The sequence below is a fragment of the Megascapheus bottae genome, chromosome 5 (assembly GCF_031878675.1).
Source record: "Megascapheus bottae isolate mThoBot1 chromosome 5, mThoBot2.hap1, whole genome shotgun sequence".
Classification (NCBI taxonomy): domain Eukaryota; kingdom Metazoa; phylum Chordata; class Mammalia; order Rodentia; family Geomyidae; genus Megascapheus; species Megascapheus bottae.
Genome location: NC_143513.1, coordinates 53401634 through 53409628, shown reverse-complemented (window position 1 = coordinate 53409628; position 7995 = coordinate 53401634). Strand labels below are relative to the sequence as shown.

The window sequence follows — 7995 nt, the reverse complement described above, 5'->3', positions numbered from 1 at the left end:
ATATATATATTCTATGAATTTCATAGAGAGGAATATCAGTAACTTAAGCCATTTTTATGTCATGCCAGTCAAAGTTTTAATTTACACCTTAAAATTAAAACCTTACTCTTCAACATGTGAGGAGTTGATAGTGAGGTCTTTTTTTTGCCTTCTGTCTTCTTGTTGTTGTTAACTTTCACATCAGCTTTATTTTCAGAGCCAATGTACATGAGTTAACTGTACTCCCCAGCATTCCCAACTATTGTAGGAATCATAGTCTTTCTCACGTGTGCCAAAACTCATACTCAACAATGAATTCTGGATTGCAAAACAAGATTTACTGTTTGTAAGGCTTACTTTGGAGATAGTCTCACAGACTTTTATGCCTAGGCTGGCTTCAAAGTACAGTCTTCCATTTCTCAGCCTCTTCAGTAGCTGATTAGAGGCATATGCCATTGGCACATGGCTTTGCATTGTCTGTAATTTCTCTGTACATGACCCCATGCTCTTTCTGTGTGAATTATACTATAGAATTTTCTTTGATAAAAGTCTATGAAAGCTATTTATTTCCATTTTCATTTGCCTGGAAATATTGTACTTTTCTCCTTAATATTTTCCTTAAAAAGTGTTTTTTCTTTGGAGCACAGAATTCTAAGTACCCAGTCATATCTTTCAATATCATTTCACTCCATCTTTTTCTTTTGATGACAGTTTGTTCTTTTCTCTGTGTGTTTAGATGTAAATGTTGTATATTCTGCTTCAGATTTCTTAGAATTTCTGATTTGACAGACTAATATCTGTTGTAACTTTCTGAAAATCCTCTGCTTTATATTTTCAGAAATTGGTTCTGGCCTCATCTTCCTTTCCTCTCTTATCCATTACTCAGGAAATTCAATTAGTTAAATCTTTTAATTCTTTCCTTTATGTTTATTTATCCATCTACCTATTATGCTTTCAGTCTTTTCTGTCTGAGCTACATTATGTCTGATTTTTCTAGTCTATTTTCCACTCCTCTAAATCTTCTTTAGCTGCATCAAATGTGTTGTTTAATCAGCCCATTGATATTCAATGATATTGACTGTTCAATATGAAGAAACATGATCTATTTGGTGGCTTTTCTGTATATTTACTGGGTTCTGCTTAACAACAGTGCACATATTCATTAACTTCTTGATTTAATATTTTCAAAGATGCATTAATTTCTGTATTTTACCTGTTGTTAACAGCTGAAAAAGCTAAAAGCATAGGAAATACAACCATCATTGTCATTGAATCAGCCTATCATTATGTATTGTTATCATACCTTCTTTGGTACTTTCAGGCTAGATTCATAAAACAGAAATACATGAAGCAGTGTCACAATTCACTTGCAAGATTTTCACAACTTTGTGTTTTTGTATATTTTTTATAAGCCTTGGGAATGAACAGATTTTTCTGATAAACTTGTTTTGTTTTGGGTTTTTTTTTTTATGCCAGTCCTAGGCTTGAGTTCAGGGCCTGAGCACTGTCCTTGGAGTTTCTCAAGGCTAGAACTCTACCACTTGAGCCTCAGCACCATTTCCAGCTTTTTTCTATGTATGTGGTACCAAGGAAGCGAACCCGTGTTTTTGTGCATGCTAGGCAAGCACTTTACCACTAGGCCAAACTCCCAGGCCCTAAACTTGTATTTTTAAGTTGACATTTCAAGAACAGCATTATACATAGTCATTATAATTTTTTTCATTGGCATAGACAATGATCTTTTGTGAGACATTTTTGGCATATTCAATTATGCTTTCAAATGGTGTCTTTTACATTTCAGTGTGGAAAATAAAATTTTAATCCACTGGAATATTAGTCCTTTGAAAGTTATCCAAATGACTTCTGTTGGTTTTGAAAAATGAAATTTGATGAGTTAATGGTTCCCTTTGTGATTATTCTGCCAACTTTAGACAGAGATTGATCTTTCATAGACCTCGATCTGTCCTTTCTTTTTAAATAACTTTACTGTGGTGATTTTGTAAACTAAACCATCATATCGGTTATGCAATATTTAAATAATATATACATTCTGTCTGTGAGATGAATAATGCTAATATATCCTTCAAAATAGAACCACTTTTGTTTTACAAATCAGAAAAATAAGTTATATACAAGTTTTATATACAAGTTTTAAATTCAGTGTTCTTTCTGCTTAATTTAATAGCCAATCTTGGTAACTTGCAAAAAAGATTGCTTCAATAATTCATTCAATAAATATTTTTCAACAAATGTAATATACACAAGACTCTTTTATGTACTTGGGGTGAGTCATAGCTAAATATTTGAAAATATATGGAAATTCCATTTGAGTATAAATAAGCCCAGAAGTTATATAGCATATGTGTGGATGAAAAGTGATATGGCAAAAAAAAGAGAACACAGGAAGGAAGAGAGAGAAGTGAAATGAACTTTTAAGTGCATATGTGGTACATCCCTGAGAAAGTTCATCTCAGAAGAAGAAAGAACTTGTGTGAGGCTCTGTAGAGACAGGAGGTACCCACTGTTTTCAAACAGCAGAGAGACGAGAGGTAGGAGATGTGATAGGAGAGCTAACTCTGTTAAGTCTGAGGCAGTGTCTATAGTCATGTATCTTGTAAGTTCCTTGTTTTTTCTTCAGAGCAAAGTGAGGAGCCACTTGTTGAGTTTTGACAGTGTGATATGGTTTGACTTTCTTTTTGAAAGAATGTCTGTGATCTCGGGGAGAGAACAGACTATCACAGTGCCAGGATTACACCAGAAAGGCTATTGAAGGAATCAAGGCAGTTACAAAGGCATTTGGAAGTATAGCTCACATAAATTTAACTTTTTTGGAAAGTACCTACATTTAGTGGCCTGTTTCTAAAAGTTGAAGTTTATAATATATTTTTTTTATTATGAAAAAATAAATACCAGATGTATAAATCTGATCATAAATCTGTTCAATGAGTTTTATGCTGTTAAACTGTACTAAATTGTATCTTATTTTCTGAAGTGACACATTAAACAAAAATCTTAACTGGAGATGCATATTTTCATTATACATTGGCAAGAACAAAGATGGAAGTCACCCATCTCTTTTCCTCATTATCATTATAGGTGTTAGACATACATTTAACAAGTACCACTTACTTTACCTGACTTCTGTGTTAAAGTCCAATAAAGAGGTGTCTGTCTTGTGGTGTCATACTAAGATTCTGCAGTGTACTTCTCAATAAGACTAAACTTTCATCATTAGTAAATGTAGGTGTGACTATATTATCCTAAATCTATTTTATAATTTAAGCCCCAACGATGTGTTTATTGATCAAGAAAACAAGTGTAATTAGGTTTTCAACATGTACCCACAGAAATCAATTCAAGAAATGGACTCATGCAATCTTTTCAATCCCTTAGCTCTCAAAAACCTGGCCATACTGAAAATCTTTCAGCTCCTGTGATAACAACAGTCCCTGTCCACCATATTTCTGGGTATGCTGCTCTATCTTCCTGGAGCAATCCATACCCCATTTTTTACCAACCTTGTATGCATATATCAGGGCTCTAATTAGATAGCACTTCATTCAGAACCCTTCCTGGTCTTCCGAAGCCTCTGTTCCATATGGATTTCCATGGTACTTTGGATAATCACCATCATAGCACTTACACTGTAAGTGTTCATTTTCTTAGCCAGCTTGCAGACTGTACAATTGCAGGTGTCCTGTTATTGTTCTATCCTGAGCACCTAACACATACCTGGAATGTAACTGGCATCCTATTAAATAAAAAAGAATGGGTCTTGAAGATATATTTACTCTATCTTAATCATTTTCCTGCTGTCCCAGATGATTTATTGAACATTAATAAACATGACTATGTGCTGGATAATGCACTAAGTGCTGGTGATAGAAGGTGGCCAACACATCTATGTATAGGCATTCTATTCTCTATAAAATACCTACCTAAATGCCATTGTCACTCATCAGTTAACAGCAAATCATCAAAATATATAGTAGAAGAAAGAAAAAATGAGGACTTGTGGAACTGAGTATTTTGGCCTCTTGCCTTAAAAAGGCACTAAACCTGACTTAGTCTTCTTTTCTTTTTTTTTTTTTGCCAGTCCTGGGCTTGAGCTCAGGGCCTGAGCACTGTCCTTGGACTTTCTCAAGGCTAGAGCTCTACCACTTGAGGCTCAGCACCACTTCTGGCTTTTTTGTATGTATGTGGTACCAAGGAATCGAACCTGGGTCTTCGTGCATGCTAGGCAAGCACTTTATTTTTTATTTATTTATTTTTTGCCAGTCCTGGGCTTGAACTCAGGGCCTGAGCACTGTCCTTGGACTTTCTCAAGGCTAGAGCACTACCACTTGAGCCTCAGCACCACTTCTGGCTTTTATCTATGTATGTGGTACAGAGGAATCGAACCCGGGTCTTCATGCATGCTAGGCAAGCACTTTAACCACTAGGCCAAACTCCCGGCCCTGACTTAGTTTTCTTACCTGACATCAACTTGCTACTTAACAGAGTTTTCAACTCATGGTGAAGATTGCAAATCGATATGTAGTTCTCTAAAGATTTGTCCAAAATATGTTTCTAAATGTGAGACAACTGCTATATGCATTGTTTCATCAGGGATTGAGTAATGGATTGTGTTTGTGATAAAGAATGACATATGACAATGAAACTGGAAAACAGTAGGGCTGAATACACATAGCACATATTGTATCAGATCCATTCCTCATAACTTACATGTGTGATTTACCATTTCTCATTGCACAGCACCAGCCCCGTCAAAAGGAAGCGATATTTGGCTGATGAAATCATAAATGGACTATTCCTAATCATGTCAGCTAATGTACTAAGTAAATAGTTTCCCAGATTAATCAGCTGTATTGATGGCAAAGCTTAAAAGTGCCAATGAAAGGAACAAAAGATTCAGGGAAATGCCTTCCTCATTGGCAGAATTTCATTATAACTGGCTTATTTAGTAAACAAAGGAACAAACAAAAATATCATTCCTTTATTTGCAATGTTCCTTGTTCTTCACTTTGAATACCTGTCCCTTGTCATTCAATGCTGTATATTTGCTTATTTATTTTGCTATGAGTGGGCCTATCAGCCCACTAGAGCCAGCCCCCTAACCTCAATGCTGTACATTTAGAAGTATATCAAGAAGGTGGTAAATAGGAGGAATTTGGGATGCTCTTAAATAGGTATTTGGTATAAATATCTGTATTTTAAGTTATAGAGTAGACTGTTAAATGTCTGTGACTATTTTTGTATTTGTCCACCCTAAATAGACAGAGAATGTTTCATATTGTTTCACCGTTGTATGACTATTTTTACTTTTCTATGCATTAGAAGGCATAGTCCCGTAACTATAGCTTCCTTGTTTATAAGGAACTGAAATCTGCTGACCTGTAGATTTTTCTCTTGCTGTAGACTCTTTGATGTGGTCTCCTACTTTGCTGTGAGCATGAGTTTAGGTGCATAAAACTTTGGTAATGCACTTTCATTATCTACACATTTGTTTCTTTTAATAATAACCTCTTACCTACATGTTTTCTTGACTTATCCATGATAAAACAAAAACTCAATTAGTAACATCAAACTGAATTAGACTAGTTCAAACTGAATCAGACTGATTCAAACTGGAGAAAACAGGTTCAAACCAGAATGAACCAGATCATATCAGTTCAAACAGAATCAAATCAGATAAAACCGGATCAGACCGAGGGGGTTTAAACCTTAAACCGTTTCATTTGGTTTGATCCAGTCTGGTCTGATTTTATCCAGTTTGATCTGGTCTGATCCATTTTGAACCTGTCATCCAGTTCCATATAGTTCAATCTGGCTTTGAACCACTCTAATCTTCTTTGAACTTGTTTATCTGGTTTATTTGATTTGAACCAGTTTGATCCATTTTGAACCAGTTCAATCTAGTTTTATCAGTTTGATACTGTTTTTTTCCCATCTGAACCAGTCTGATCTGGTTTGATTTAGTTACTAAATTTAGTAATTTTGTTACTAAATGAATTTTCTTTAGAGATAGGTTTATATTAGAGACTGACTATAGTAAAAATTTTTTTCTTAGTTTTATTTCTTGGCCTTCACTTTGCTGATGGCACCCATGGTATACCAAAGCCAGTAAATCAGTTGTAACTAATATCTAGTGAAGAAGAATTATACAGGGATAATAAACTGATAAATTGACCCCTATAAGCTTTGGTTTTTATCTTAAGTTGAGAACAACAAAAAAGAAACATGTGGCATATAAATAAAGGAAGGCTATGAATTGCCTCTATGAAGTATTGGTCATACAAATTATTTCTTTCACTTCTATAGCATATCCTAAATAAGTGATACAAGAAAATGAGTCCTCTTCTAAAAGACATTTTTTGAGAGGTTAATTAGTTGTTAATCCCTTTTGAAATGTTCATTCATGGTAGAAAAGAACCAGTCTATAGAATTCTAATATCTTTCAGTGACTATAATCCTTTATAAAGCTGATAAAACTATGAGAATTATATAGAGACATTATATACTGTAATAATTCACATTGCAAATGCAAGGATTTAGAGGCAAAATATTCTTTTTATAGTCTCCTGATGCCAGTGTCAAAGATGTCTGGAGAATTTGTGCATGGGCAGAGCAGCAATATCAGTGGCAGAGGGTAGCCCTGTGGACACAGTGGCTGTGTATTCTCAGTCGGCTGGAGGTCACTGATGCTGTCAGAGGTCACAGTAGGTCTCAGGGAGCCATGTACCCTTTGCTCTGATGCACTGTACACATGGAAATGAATGGCTTCACTCAATCTAAACATAGGAACTAATGCAGGACCCAGAAAAGGTCTGACTAAATGTCACAGTAACATTCCTGATGTCATAATTAAACTTATCATAATGTAAACAACTTTCCATTTTCTTAGAAAGGCTGGTGATGATACAAAATAAACATTTCTTGGCAACCTTCATAGCTAGCAGTATGACAGTGGAGAAACATTCATCCAGTTTCACAGCTGGTTCCGCAGCCTTCTGCTGATTGGTAAAGCAGCCTGCTGCACTTCCCCTGCAGTCTCCAGTACCTAGAATCTCCCCCATGAATTTCTCTTGATGTACTGAAGTCAAGGAAAGCTGGAGCTAGCTAATTCTAATTAGAATCTTCCCTGTGGCTACATGCTCAAGGACTCATGGCTTATGTATTTCTAGGCTTGTAACTCATGAATCTAATTTGGATTCTTCCATCCCCCCCCATCTGTCTTTCTCTCTCTGTCTTCTTCTTCTTCTTCTTCCTCTTCTTCTTCTTCTTCTTCTTCTTCTTCTTCTTCTTCTTCTTCTTCTTCTTCTTCTTCTTCTTGTTCTTCTTCTTCTTCTCCTCCTCCTCCTCCTCCTCCTCCTCCTCCTCCTCCTCCTCCTCTTCCTCCTCTTCCTCCTCCTTGGCTTGGCTAGTCCTGAGACCATTTGCAAATGTCTGTCTGCTAGCTGACCAATCACTTAAGTGCTATTTTGTTTTATAAAAAGAAAAATGGAAATAGAGACCAAAATCTAAGGAAAATAGTTGGGAAAAATATAATTAGTAATGACTTTTAGAGGTAACTACTGTGAACTGAGTTTGACCCGTTTGGATAGTTAAAAATATTTAGATTCTTTTTATTGACTACCAGTGGGTTCTACAGATTAGAAGTGAGCAGAAGTTATTTGCTTCTTTCTAGACAAGCTTATTTTCTTAACTCTCTTGTTTCAATTAAGAAAGTTTCAGACACAGTTTGTCAAGCAGCAAGGAAAAACCTGCAGTGAAAGATTGATAGAGGTTCCAATCCCAGATCTTCCTGATGTCTCCACAAGCACGGTATAAAATGATTCCTTAGAAACAAAGGCAACCAGTTTTTACTGTAGTAAGGCCAGGTAAAGGATTTCTTCATTGTATGAGGAGGGCAGAAAGTCACCTCTTCTGAATGGAGATTTAGAAGTAGGAAACATCACCAAATATATTTGGTCATTGGCCTCACCTAACTCAGTATCTCATTCGTAGAAAAGACAA

At 35.7% G+C, this 7995-nt stretch overlaps 1 pseudogene; it reads right to left on the bottom strand.

Annotated features, from left to right (window-relative positions):
- Positions 1-251: 251 nt before the first annotated feature.
- Positions 252-354, bottom strand: LOC150063410 (small nucleolar RNA SNORA40; annotated as a pseudogene).
- Between the last annotated feature and the right edge of the window lie 7641 nt (positions 355-7995).